This window comes from Octopus sinensis, linkage group LG4 (genome assembly GCF_006345805.1).
Source record: "Octopus sinensis linkage group LG4, ASM634580v1, whole genome shotgun sequence".
NCBI classification, from domain to species: domain Eukaryota; kingdom Metazoa; phylum Mollusca; class Cephalopoda; order Octopoda; family Octopodidae; genus Octopus; species Octopus sinensis.
In genome coordinates this window covers 69,533,471-69,546,735 of record NC_043000.1, presented here as the reverse complement: position 1 = coordinate 69,546,735, position 13,265 = coordinate 69,533,471, and positions in this window count along the sequence as shown.

Genomic DNA, 13,265 nt, shown 5'->3' with positions numbered 1-13,265 from the left:
TATAGGTCAACCAATGGAATTGCAACTGTATGTTAGTTGTTATAATTTCTAAGTTTAAATGCCATCGTTTCAAATTCTCTAGAATTTACAAATATACTAGAATCCATAGATATCCTTCTTGATCGCAACACATTTTCATACGAATATTAGTACTATTACTTATTGTTTGATTCTTAATTCTGATAACGTTGCTTTCTTTAATGGGCATCGAATCAAAGCTTGTAGAGAAAATGTGGTCGACAAACTCATGCTTACTGTTTATTTCATCGATGCCAGATGTTACATGATTTGAAGCTTTCTACTTATATAGCATTAGTGATAATAATTCTAACGACTCTGTGACCTTAGTTATCCATTTATTCATTAGTTCCCTTGATTCCATAAGGAGCATAAGGCACCAATATGATCTTCACCTCTCTAGATTTCTGGCAATAGATTGCAGTTGTTAGTTGTCCCCACGTTTTCTTTGGTATGCCATGTTCCAGCTTTCACTCGGAAAGTCACAGAATCGTTAAAAATTAAGCGTATGGAACATAGTGAGTTACAAAGTTTCCATCAACAAACTCAAAACGTTTGGGAATAAATATCTCCGGAACATCGTTCGAGTAAGATAGCAAGACAGACTCAAAAAGCATTGTGGAAACAGATGAACCAGCAACCTAACCTCTTTCTCTCATTCAACTGAACTTACTAAGCCTTGAGCAAAGAATCCATTTTAAACTTATTAACACACAAAATGAATATTAAACTGAATATTGGAACTATTAACTATAACTGTAATTATAATCCTTCTAGATTATAATTCTTCTACATTTGACGTCTCTTAATTCTTTCTCCTATTTCAGAACACATGGGATATCCCTCAAATACTCTCGTTTCCGCAGGAGTAACCCAAGAGCCAGTAGATACAGAAGAGATGAGAGAGAGAGAGAGAGAGAGAGAGAGAGAGAGAGAACATTTCTGACAGATTGGATGCATGATCTCGAAAGGTTCAGTCGTTGGTTAATCGCTCTGACCAACAATCAGATATGACTGCAGTGCATAACAACGATTCTGCCTCTGAAAACGAGACCGAAACTGATTGCTTTTTATTCAAACTGGCTCCCACGAATTATCGATCGCTTGATTTATTAAGTTCATCAAGGCCCTAATAAAACCACATTTACTATATAGGCTTTTTTTGCTCCTTTTTTCTTTTTCTCCCTCTCTACTACGTTAGGACTGACAGTTTTAAATGATCTCATCGCTAACAACCTATTAGAATTTCGTTAATTCTCCCTAAATTCCGGCTGACCTGTTCGCTGGCCATTTTTTATTTTATTCTGCCACACGATGACGATACGCAAAGCTAAGAATATTTTTGCTCCTTTTTTCTTTTTCTCCCTCTCTACTACGTTAGGACTGACAGTTTTAAATGATCTCATCGCTAACAACCTATTAGAATTTCGTTAATTCTCCTAAATTCCGGCTGACCTGTTCGCTGGCCATTTTTTATTTTTATTCTGCCACACGATGACGATACGCAAAGCTAAGAATATTTTTGCTCCTTTTTTCTTTTTCTCCCTCTCTACTACGTTAGGACTGACAGTTTTAAATGATCTCATCGCTAACAACCTATTAGAATTTCGTTAATTTCCCCTAAATTCCGCTGACCTGTTCGCTGGCCATTTTTTATTTTTATTCTGCCACACGATGACGATACGCAAAGCTAAGAATATTTTGCTCCTTTTTTCTTTTTCTCCCTCTCTACTACGTTAGGACTGACAGTTTTAAATGATCTCATCGCTAACAACCTATTAGAATTTCGTTAATTCTCCCTAAATTCCAGCTGACCTGTTCGCTGGCCATTTTTTTTTTTATTCTGCAACACGATGACGATACGCAAAGCTAAGAATATTTTTGCTCCTTTTTTCTTTTTCTCCCTCTCTACTACGTTAGGCTGACAGTTTTAAATGATCTCATCGCTAACAACCTATTAGAATTTCGTTAATTCTCCCTAAATTCCGGCTGACCTGTTCGCTGGCCATTTTTTATTTTTATTCTGCCACACGATGACGATACGCAAAGCTAAGAATATTTTTGCTCCTTTTTTCTTTTTCTCCCTCTCTACTACGTCGTTAGGACTGACAGTTTTAAATGATCTCATCGCTAACAACCTATTAGAATTTCGTTAATTCTCCCTAAATTCCGGCTGACCTGTTCGCTGGCCATTTTTTATTTTTATTCTGCCACACGATGACGATACGCAAAGCTAAGAATATTTTTGCTCCTTTTTTCTTTTTCTCCCTCTCTACTACGTTAGGACTGACAGTTTTAAATGATCTCATCGCTAACAACCTATTAGAATTTCGTTAATTCTCCCTAAATTCCGGCTGACCTGTTCGCTGGCCATTCTTTATTTTTATTCTGCCACACGATGACGATACGCAAAGCTAAGAATATTTTTGCTCCTTTTTTCTTTTTCTCCCTCTCTACTACGTTAGGACTGACAGTTTTAAATGATCTCATCGCTAACAACCTATTAGAATTTCGTTAATTCTCCCTAAATTCCGGCTGGCCTGTTCGCTGGCCATTCTTTATTTTTATTCTGCCACACGATGACGATACGCAAAGCTAAGAATATTTTTGCTCCTTTTTTCTTTTTCTCCCTCTCTACTACGTTAGGACTGACAGTTTTAAATGATCTCATCGCTAACAACCTATTAGAATTTCGTTAATTCTCCCTAAATTCCGGCTGACCTGTTCGCTGTGCGCCCGCCCAAAACCACCCCCACCACCAATACCGGACCCCCCACCACCTATCCTATCTCTTATTCTCTCCCCTTTCCACTTCCCTCCTAGTGATATTGCTGCTTCTACTACAACTGCTGCTGCTGATGATGATGGTGAATATTAGTGTTGAAATTTAACATAGGCAAAAAAAAAAAAAAACCGTAATAATAATTTAACATTACTTGAAAAGGTAGTGGGTAGCGAACTTCTTCACTACTTCAGGGAGTGACGACCCTGCCTGACACGAGTTCCGGGCTCAGCTGGCTCCGGCTGACAGTACCCGGTATGGGCCCCTATCCAGGGTTACGGAAAGGAGGACAACCTTCAATGAAATCCGGAGTGGAGCCCCGAAGGCGGTCTAGTGTTTGATTCGACACTCTTCCGGCAGCTCCTGCAACCAAGCTGGTGCCAAACGTAATGCACTGCACTCCACTGGACTACATCAGCAAGGTCGAGAGAGGAAACCTGACGATTGGGCTACCCAGGACTTTCTTATCTATAGCCCAGGCCTGCGCAAAACTGGAGATGACACTTCAGTGCTGCTGTAAAAAGCTGCAGAAACAACACGGGAGGTAACAGTTACGAGTGATAAGTCCATTCAGATTGGCGTAAAATATGGACGCTACGGGTTACCTCTGCCGGTGGGAGGGACTCTCCGTGTCCTATTGGTTAGCTACTGCCCACCTCAAGCTGGGCAGCCCCCAGTTAATAAGGTGCTGACCCGCCACAAGCCGCCTGTTCCATTGGGTGCTTGGAGCTAAGAGTACGACTCGAAAAGCGGCCTGCAACCTCTGCACCAGGCAAGCAACTAAAATTCAAGAAAACACCAGTTCTGCAGTTGGCAAGCTGGAATGTCAGGACCATGTGTCCTGGAATATCTGACGATCTTCTCAGTATTGAAGACACAAGGAAAACGGCCATCATTGACCGTGAACTAAGAGGCAACATAGATATTGCTGGGCTGCAGGAGACAAGACTTCCCTCAAACGGCAGACTCAAAGAGCAGGACTTCACCTTCTTTTGGCAGGGAAGAGATCCAGAAGAACCTCGTCAACATGGCGTTGGCTTTGCAGTGAGAAACTCACTACTCTCCTCAATAGAACCACCATCGGAGGCACTGAGCGTATCCTCTCACTGCGCCTCTCGACTTCTTCTGGCTCAGTACATCTACTCAGCATCTATGCTCCCACTCTCTACAGCTCAGAGGAGACCAAGGACCAGTTCTACAAGATCTCAACTGTGTCCTAGAAAATATACCAACGACTGAAAATATCTACCTTCTAGGGGATTTTAACGCTCGCGTGGGATCTGACCATGATTCGTGGCCCATTTGTGTTGGACACTTTGGTATTGGCAACATGAATGACAATGGTCAGAGACTACTCGAATTCTGCACATACCACAACCTGTGCATCACAAACACATTTTTTTCCAGCAAGCCATCCCACAAGGCATCCTGGAGACATCCAAGATCTCACCACTGGCATCAGCTGGATCTCATCATTACACGGAGATCCTTTCTGAGTTCCACTCTGTTGACCCGCAGTTACCACAGTGCGGATTGTGACACAGACCACTCACTAATTAGAAGCAGGGTGAGGATTCTCCCTAAAAAAGTCCATCGCTCCAAGAAAGTGGGCCGACCACGCATCAACACCGCCAGAACCTCGGACCCTACACTGCGAAAATGTTTTGCTGCTTCTATCAAGGTTGCCCTCAGTAGCTGCCCAACCTCCTCTGCTGAAAGTAGGTGGGACTATATCAGGGAAGCCTTGTATACGACATCATTGGATACTTTCGGCATGAGAGAAAGGCAAAACCCAGATTGGTTCAATGCTGGGCTCTCAGAGCTGGAGCCAGTTATCGAAGCAAAGCGTGCAGCTCTGGTGCAATACAAGAGTGACTCTTCTACAAAGTCACTCGAAGAACTCAGAAAGGCACGAAATAAAACCCAACTGACAGCCAGATGCTGTGCAAATAGGTATTGGCAGGAAATCTGTCAGAGTATCCAGTCAGCTGCTGACAGGGGCGACACCCGTGGGATGTATGCTGGTTTGAAGAAGGCCCTCGGTCCATCCGCAACCAAGTCAGCCCCTCTGAAATCAACTACTGGAGATCTCATCAGGGATCAAGGCAAGCAAATGGATAGATGGGTGGAGCACTACCAGGATCTCTACTCACGGGAGACCACAGTGGCTGAGGCTGCAATCGAGAGTGTCAAGATCTTGCCAGTCATGTGCGAACTTGACAGTCTGCCATCTATAGCAGAGCTCACCAAGGCTGTTGACTCCCTAGCAAGAAATAAGGCTCCGGGAAAAGACGGCATCCCCTCAGAGATCATCAAAGCCGGCAAAAACACCATCCTGCTTCGGCACCTTCATGAGCTTCTGTGTCAGTGCTGGGAAGAGGGTACAGCCCCTCAGGATATGCGGGATGCCAACATCATTACGCTCTACAAAAACAAAGGTGACCGTGGTGATTGTAACAATTACCGTGGTATATCCCTTCTAAGCACTGTTGGAAAGACCTTTGCCCGCGTTATCCTGGCCAGGCTACAACTACTGCTTCTCTTCTCGAATCTATCCGGAATCGCAGTGTGGCTTTAGAAGAAGCAGATCAACTATCGATATGATATTCTCCATACGCCAACTTCAGGAGAAGTCCAGAGAGCAGAAAATGCCATTATATATGGCCTTCATTGATCTAACAAAGGCTTTTGACTCGGTAAGCAAAACAGGCCTCTTCCTCCTGCTCCAAAAAATCGGATGTCCACCAAAGCTGCTGAGGATCATCAAGTCTTTCCATGATGACATGCAAGGCACCATACAGCACAACGGTTCAACATCCCGCCTTCCAAATAAAAAACGGGGTAAAGCAAGGCTGTGTCCTCGCTCCTACATTGTTTGGCATCTTCTTCTCACTATTGCTGTCACATGCCTTTCAGACATCAGATGATGGAGTGTTTCTCTGCACAGTAGAAGTGACGGGAAACTGTTCAATCTCTCGCGCCTGCGTGCCAAGACCAAAATCAGAAACGTCCTGATCAAGGAGATGTTATTTGCTGATGATGCCGCTCTGGTAACACACACAGAAGAAGCCCTCCAAAGGCTCATTAACTGTTTTGAGCAAGCATGTAACGACTTTGGCTTAGCTATCAGCCTTAAGAAGACCAACATCATGGGCCAGGCTACATCGGACATCCCAAACATACATATTGGAGACCACAGATTACAAGAGGTGGAGAAGTTTACCTATCTGGGCTCTACTACCGTCACCTACAACCTATCTCTTGACGCTGAGCTCAATATACGCATTGGCAAGGCAGCTGCTGCGATGGCCCAACTCTCCAAACGGGCTTGGGACAACAATAAGCTGACCAAGACCACAAAAATGAAGATCTACCAGGCATGTGTACTCAGCACTCTACTGTATGGAAGCGAGACCTGGACGCTATAACACACGCCAAGAGCGTCGCCTAAACATCTTTCACCTGCGCTGCCTCCGAAAAATCCTCCACATCAAATGGCAGAATCATATCCCCAACAAAGATGTCCTCAAGCAAGCAGGAATACCAAGCATGTTTGCACTCCTCACACAAAGACGTATGAGATGGCTTGGGCATGTTAGCCGTATGAAGGATGGCAGAATCCCCAAGGACATACTCTACGGAGAGCTTGCTAGGGGTACTAGGTCTGTGGGTAGACCGATCTTACGCTACAAGGATGTTTGCAAAAGGGATATGAAGGCCTGCAACATCAACATTAGCGGTTGGGAGGCAGTCGCCGGCAACCGTGGAGAATGGCGACGTACAGTAAAAGAGGGTATACAGAGGAGTGACAGAAAGAGAGAGGAGAAATGGAAAGAAAGGAAGAGACATAAACAAGAGACCATGGCACTACAACCAGCCAGGAACAGTCTTCGCTACATTTGCAGTACCTGTCAGAGGGAGTGTTTGTCCAGGATAGGACTACACAGCCACAGCAAGAAATGTAACAGGAAATAAAATATAACAGCCGGACTAGACCTAAAAAAAAAAAATAATAAATAAAAAATAAATAAAATAAATAAATAAATAAATAAAAATGCGCAACTCCATTGTCTCCCGAGACAGAAAGGATGCCAACAAATTTATATAGGCTTTCTATGATATAATGCATGAGGTAGAGGTTGTTGTTGATAGATCCTATCTGAACTACACACGTCTGCGCTTTCCAACCACACCCTTTTCTAGCACCTTAGCCAAAAATCTTGACCATTACATTTAGTGGAGTAATGGCTTGGAAATTATCAATGGTTTTTTTTTATGTTCGCCTCTCTTTTCAGCTGTGTAACCATTACCCGGATTACAGAAGTGGGCATTTTAACATTTTTGCTGCTAGATGCAGTAAACGTCAGATAATAATCATCTTGCAAATATGGAATGTATGACTAATGCTCATAAGGCAGACTACTCATAGCAGGTGTCTGTTCGTTGTGGAACCACTTAACGCCACCTTCATTTCCGTTGCCGTTCACAACACTCTGTATTTTACACAGTGAGTTACTGCAGGCCATCGAAGTACGCACAAGATCCTACTACCATTTCTGTACAACTGCTGTTTTCGAAATGTAAGCAAAGTATTATCGGAAGGCTGTACACATCCGCTTGGAATCAAGTAGCACGGGTCTATCACAGTTTGTTGAAGACGGAATTATGAAATAACTGCCATATTGCGCTACCACCACCCGTAACCATCCAATGACATTCTTAGCTCTGAGAAAACAAATCAGGAAAGTAGGATTGATAAGAAATATTCACCTGAAGAGTCAAAGACAAAAGAGAAACTGTCCAGTTCCCTACGACACCAGCCGGTCTAGCACACAACAGGACAATACTTTCAACAAAAAGGTATTTTAGAACTGCCAAACGAAAACAAACTTAAGAGCTATCTGAGGTTGCCTTGCTAATACAAAATTATAATAATCTTTCTAAGTTAGCACAAGGCCAGCAATTTTAATGGGTGAGTTAGACAATTACATCAACGCTATTGCTCAACTGGTACTTATTTTATTGTTAGCGAAAGGATTATAGGTACAAGGCCTGACATTTTTGGGGAGGAGTCTAGTAGATTACATCAACCTCAGTGTTCAACTGGTACAAAAATAAAAGGCACGATCGGTCTTAACAGAATTTGAACTCAGAACGTAGTCAGAAGAAATACCGGTCAGCATATTTCCCTGAATAATAATAATAATAATAATAATAATAATAATAATAATAATAATAATAATAATAATAATATTAATAATAATAATAATAATAATAATAATAATAATAATAATAATAATAATAAAATAATAATAACAATAATAATAATAATAATAATAATAATAATAATAATAATACTAATAATAATAATAATAATAATAATAATAATAATAATAATAATAATAAACAATAACAATAACAATAACAATAACAATAACAATAACAATAACAATAACAATAACAATACAATAACAATAATAATAATAATAACACCGGGGACGTTTAAGATGTAAGAAGGAAAATTCAGAGCTCCGAAATCTATCCACAAACATCGAAAACAAGGACATCCTATGGAGCCAAAGTTTTTCTAACAAAGAATTGGACTGTATCCGAGTAAGTAATACTAATTGAAATTTGTTACTATTTTCGAAACGAAATGATGTATTTTGACTCGATATCATCTCCGCCTCTAACGCAACACATGTAAGCATGCGTGGAACATCACGATCATCTCCGACCCCAAACACCATGTACAAAGGAACTACGAAGAAATTAAATGCCACCGATACTATTCAACCCAAGAATAACAATCGAGCGGTACGTACATTAAACTTACAACAAAAAATGTACGAAAAACTACACGTGCGAAATAATGTGACAACAGAAATAAACGGACCGGTACCCTACGAAAATGACGACCGTCAAAATAATGGGCCGGACGTTGTACCTCATGTCCCGCAAATAAAACCAAAAGACGTAAATGGACACGTGAGGAATACATTTCTATCTTACACGCATACTTCACAGCAGTACTCTACCCAAAAAATGAAAATACAACAACACATACATATAAAATATGGAAGGAAAATAATAGAGATATAGTCTTGGATACAGCAATGAACCCTAATAAATTAGCTAACGTACGAAGATACATTCTCAACACAAAAAAAATATCAGAAATAGAAATAGAACACCTAAAAGAAAACATACACCAGGAAAATGTAGATAGAAGCCACACAACAATGCCCAATAATATAAACACTGAAACTGTAAAACACGAAGACAAACGCAACATTCCCAACAAACACGAAGGGGAGCCTAATGATTATGATAATATAAAAAATAAAATGATCAGAGAACTGAAAACCACAGAGCTCAAAATGGACCACCGACCATACCTCCCAAGAATCAAAATAAACAAAATAACAACACCTATTATAAACAGCATAAACCTAGCCGTCACTGAACTGATAGCCACTGAATAAAAAAAAAGTGATATCACTGAGCTAAATAACCTAATATACGCAGCAGCCACTGCAGCCACAAAAGAAGCTGGATACTCACCCAAACCCGCCCAAACAGGAGTACCACCACCCAAACAAACCCTGTGGATAAATAACATCCAAAGCAAAGTAAAAAAAATTAGAAAAGACCTGTCGAAGCTATGCCAACATTATGGAATAACAACAGAAAAAAGAAGGTATAGGCACACACCAGAAAAGGTCACAGAAAATGAGAAAGCAACCATACTCTGGGATATGCCGATACACACAGATAGAGAAATTAAGGCCAACAGACCAGATATAGTTGTCAGAGATCATGAAGAAAAATAATGCTTTCTAATTGATGTATCAATACCGGCTGATGACAACGTGTCTCTAAAAGAAATGGAGAAACTCTCAAAATACAAAGACCTGGAAATAGAGGTAAATAGAATGTGGAATCTAAAAACAGAAACAATTCCTATCATAGTAGGTGCATTAGGCATGATAAAAAAATATTCAGACAAATACATAACAAAAACACCAGGACTTACAAACACATATAACATACAGAAAATTGCACTACTAGGCACTGCACACATCCTACGCAGAACACTTTCCATACAATAACCATCAGAGCATCACAACAAATCACAGCACATACCCAAGGCACACAGAGCTGTGCTCGGTAGTGAAGTGAAAGCACGCTATAAAAATAAAACTACTGAATAATAATAATAATAATAATAATAATAATAATAATAATAATAATTATTATTATTATTATTATTATAATAATAATAATGATAATGATAATGATAATGATAATAATAATAATAACAATAATGATAATAATAATGATGATGATGATGATGATGATGATCAGCATCATCATAATAATAATAATAATAATAATAATAATAATGATGATGATGATGATGATGATAATAATAATAATAATAATAATAATGATGTGATGATGAGATTGATGATGATGATGATGATGATGTTGATGATGATGATGATGATGATGATCATAAGATAATAATAATGAAAATAATAATACTAAAAATAATAATAATAATAATAATGATAATAATAATGATAATGATAATGATAATGATGATGATGATGATGATGATAATAATATGATAATAATAATAATAATAATATAATAATAATAATAATAATAATAATAATAATAATAATAATAATAATAATATTAATAATAATAATAATAATAATAATATAATAATATATAATAATAATAATATTAATAATAATAATAATAATAATAAATAATAATAATATCCTTCCACAAGCTCAAAAAGGTTGTAAAAGAAACTCTTATGGGTGCAAAGACCAATTGCTCATAAACAATGATTGTAGAGAATTGCCGGAGCAAACACAAAAACCTGAGTATGGCATGGATAGACTACAGGAAAGCGTATGACAGTGTCCCACATAAATGGATACTCAAGGCCCTTGAGATATACAAGATATCTCCTGTCGTCTCAAAATTCTTACAGAATAGCATGACCATGTGGAACACACGTCTCTTTCTAAGCCATAGTAATGGAATGAGCCAGTCCAACAGCATCAACATCAAACGAGGCATCTTTCAAGCTGACTCTCTCTCTCTATTACTTTTTTGCATGGCACTGATCCCACTCTCAAACGAATTGGATAGTACCAGATATGGGTACAAAGTTTTTAGTAAGTCAATAAACCACCTTTTCTATATGGACGACCTAAAGCTGTTTGCCAGGAATGACCAAGAGCTAGAAGCGCTGCTAACAACTGTTAAAGAGTTTAGCAATGATATCGGAATGGATTTTGGCCTTGATAAGTGTGCTAAAGCAACTTTTGTAAGAGGCAAGCTCAGGCAAACAGCTTCTGTTAAATTAGATATTGACACTACCATCAAGGAACTTGACCCACAAGAAAGTTACAAATACCTAGGAATCAACGAAGGAGATGGTATACATCATGCTACTATATAGGAAAAATAAGAAAGGAATACTATAGGAGAATAAGGCTTGTACTGAAGACTGAACTCAACTCCAAAAATTGCATTGAGGCCATTAACACCCTGGCACTTCCAGTAGTCCAGTACAGTTTTAACATCATTAACTGGAACCTTACGGAACTCCAACGCTTGGACAGGAAGACAAGAAAATTACTGACATCTAAGAGCATGCACCACCCTAAGGCAGATGTATACCGCCTGTACCTACCTAGAAGCAGCGGGGGGAGAGGAATGATGCAATTAGAGCTGTGCTATAAGACCTCTACTGTAGGAATGAACAGGTACCTATCTAGTACAAAAGACTGGATGCTGCGACTTGTGTGCGAACACGAAAGCAGCAAAAAGCTGCATTCTATTGTCAAGGAAGCTTATAAGTTCGAAAGGGAACTAGACATTAACCTTGAATCAGATGAAGAGCCGGAAACCACTGCTACCAAGCAAGCAAAGCGAATCAAGCAGACTGCAAAAAAGAACGGGCAGAATCAAATTGAGAGGCGGTGGAGCCAGAAGCCCCTGCATGGACAATATATTCTCCGAAGCCAAAGTGCTGATGTAGACCAAGCAACAACCCATCAGTGGCTGAAGAGCTCTGGATTGAAAGTAGAGACTGAAGGCTTCATACTGGCAGCACAAGATCAAAGTTTGTTTACCAGAAATTACCAGGCTAACGTTCTCAGAAATAGTACTGACCCTAAATCCAGATTCTGCGACACATTTGACGAAACAATAGACCATCTCGTTTCGGGATGTCCTGTGCTGACACCAAACGAATACAAAAATCGCCACGATAGGGTAGGACAGTATATACATTGGAAGATATGTAAACACTACAAATTCGGCACTCCTGCTAACTGGTATGAACACCATTCTTAGCCAGTTGTTGAAGGTAAAGATGTCACCATCCTCTGGGATTTTCCAGTCAACACTGACAGAACGATCAAGGCTAATCGACCAGACATAATTGTTAAAGACGGGGAAGAAAATACCTGCAGACTAATAGAGGTAAGCGTCCCCACTGATAAAAATGTATCTGTAAAGGAATTTGACAAACTTAGTAAATATAAGGACCTGGAAATCGAAATACAAAAGATGTGGAATCTTAAAACAAAAACTGTTCCTGTTATTGTAGGTGCCCTAGGTATGATAAAAAAGGGATGTCAGAAACACCTAGACAATATCCCTGGAGAACCATGTCTCAAGGAAATCCAGAAGATTGTGCTAACAAGTACTGCCCACATCCTTAGAAAAACCCTATCAATGTAAATGTTTGTGTTTGTATTACATGGAGATATTTCTCTACTTCCCCTCCCCAAGCTTTCAGCTATATTTCAACAACTCTTAACCTTCACTTGCCCTAGGGCGCTGGGTGTGCCCCGGCAAGGGATTTCATCAAACATGCAGATTAAAAGTAACTGACAATAATAATAATAATAATAATATGATAATGATGATGATGATGATGATGATGATGATGATGATGATGATATTACTAATAATAATAATAATAATAATAATAATAATAATAATAATAATAATAATAATAATAAAAATGATGATGATCATGATGATGATGATGATGATGATGATGATATTACTAATAATAATAATAATAATAATATAATAATAATAATAATAATAATAAAAATGATGATGATGATGATGTGATGATGATGATGATGATGATGATGATGATGATAATAATAATAATAATAATAATAATAATAATAATAATAATAATAATAATAACGTATCTCAACAGGCATGATATAGCTGCACAATATATTCACTGGGTAATTTGCAAAAACCTGGATTTGCCCCATGAAAAAAACTGGTGGGAACACAAAGGACCTTCAGTGCTTGAAAATTACCACATCTCACTCCTCTGGAACTTCACCATTCAAACTGACAGAAAGATAGATGCAAATAGGCCAGACATCATATTGAAAGACTTCAG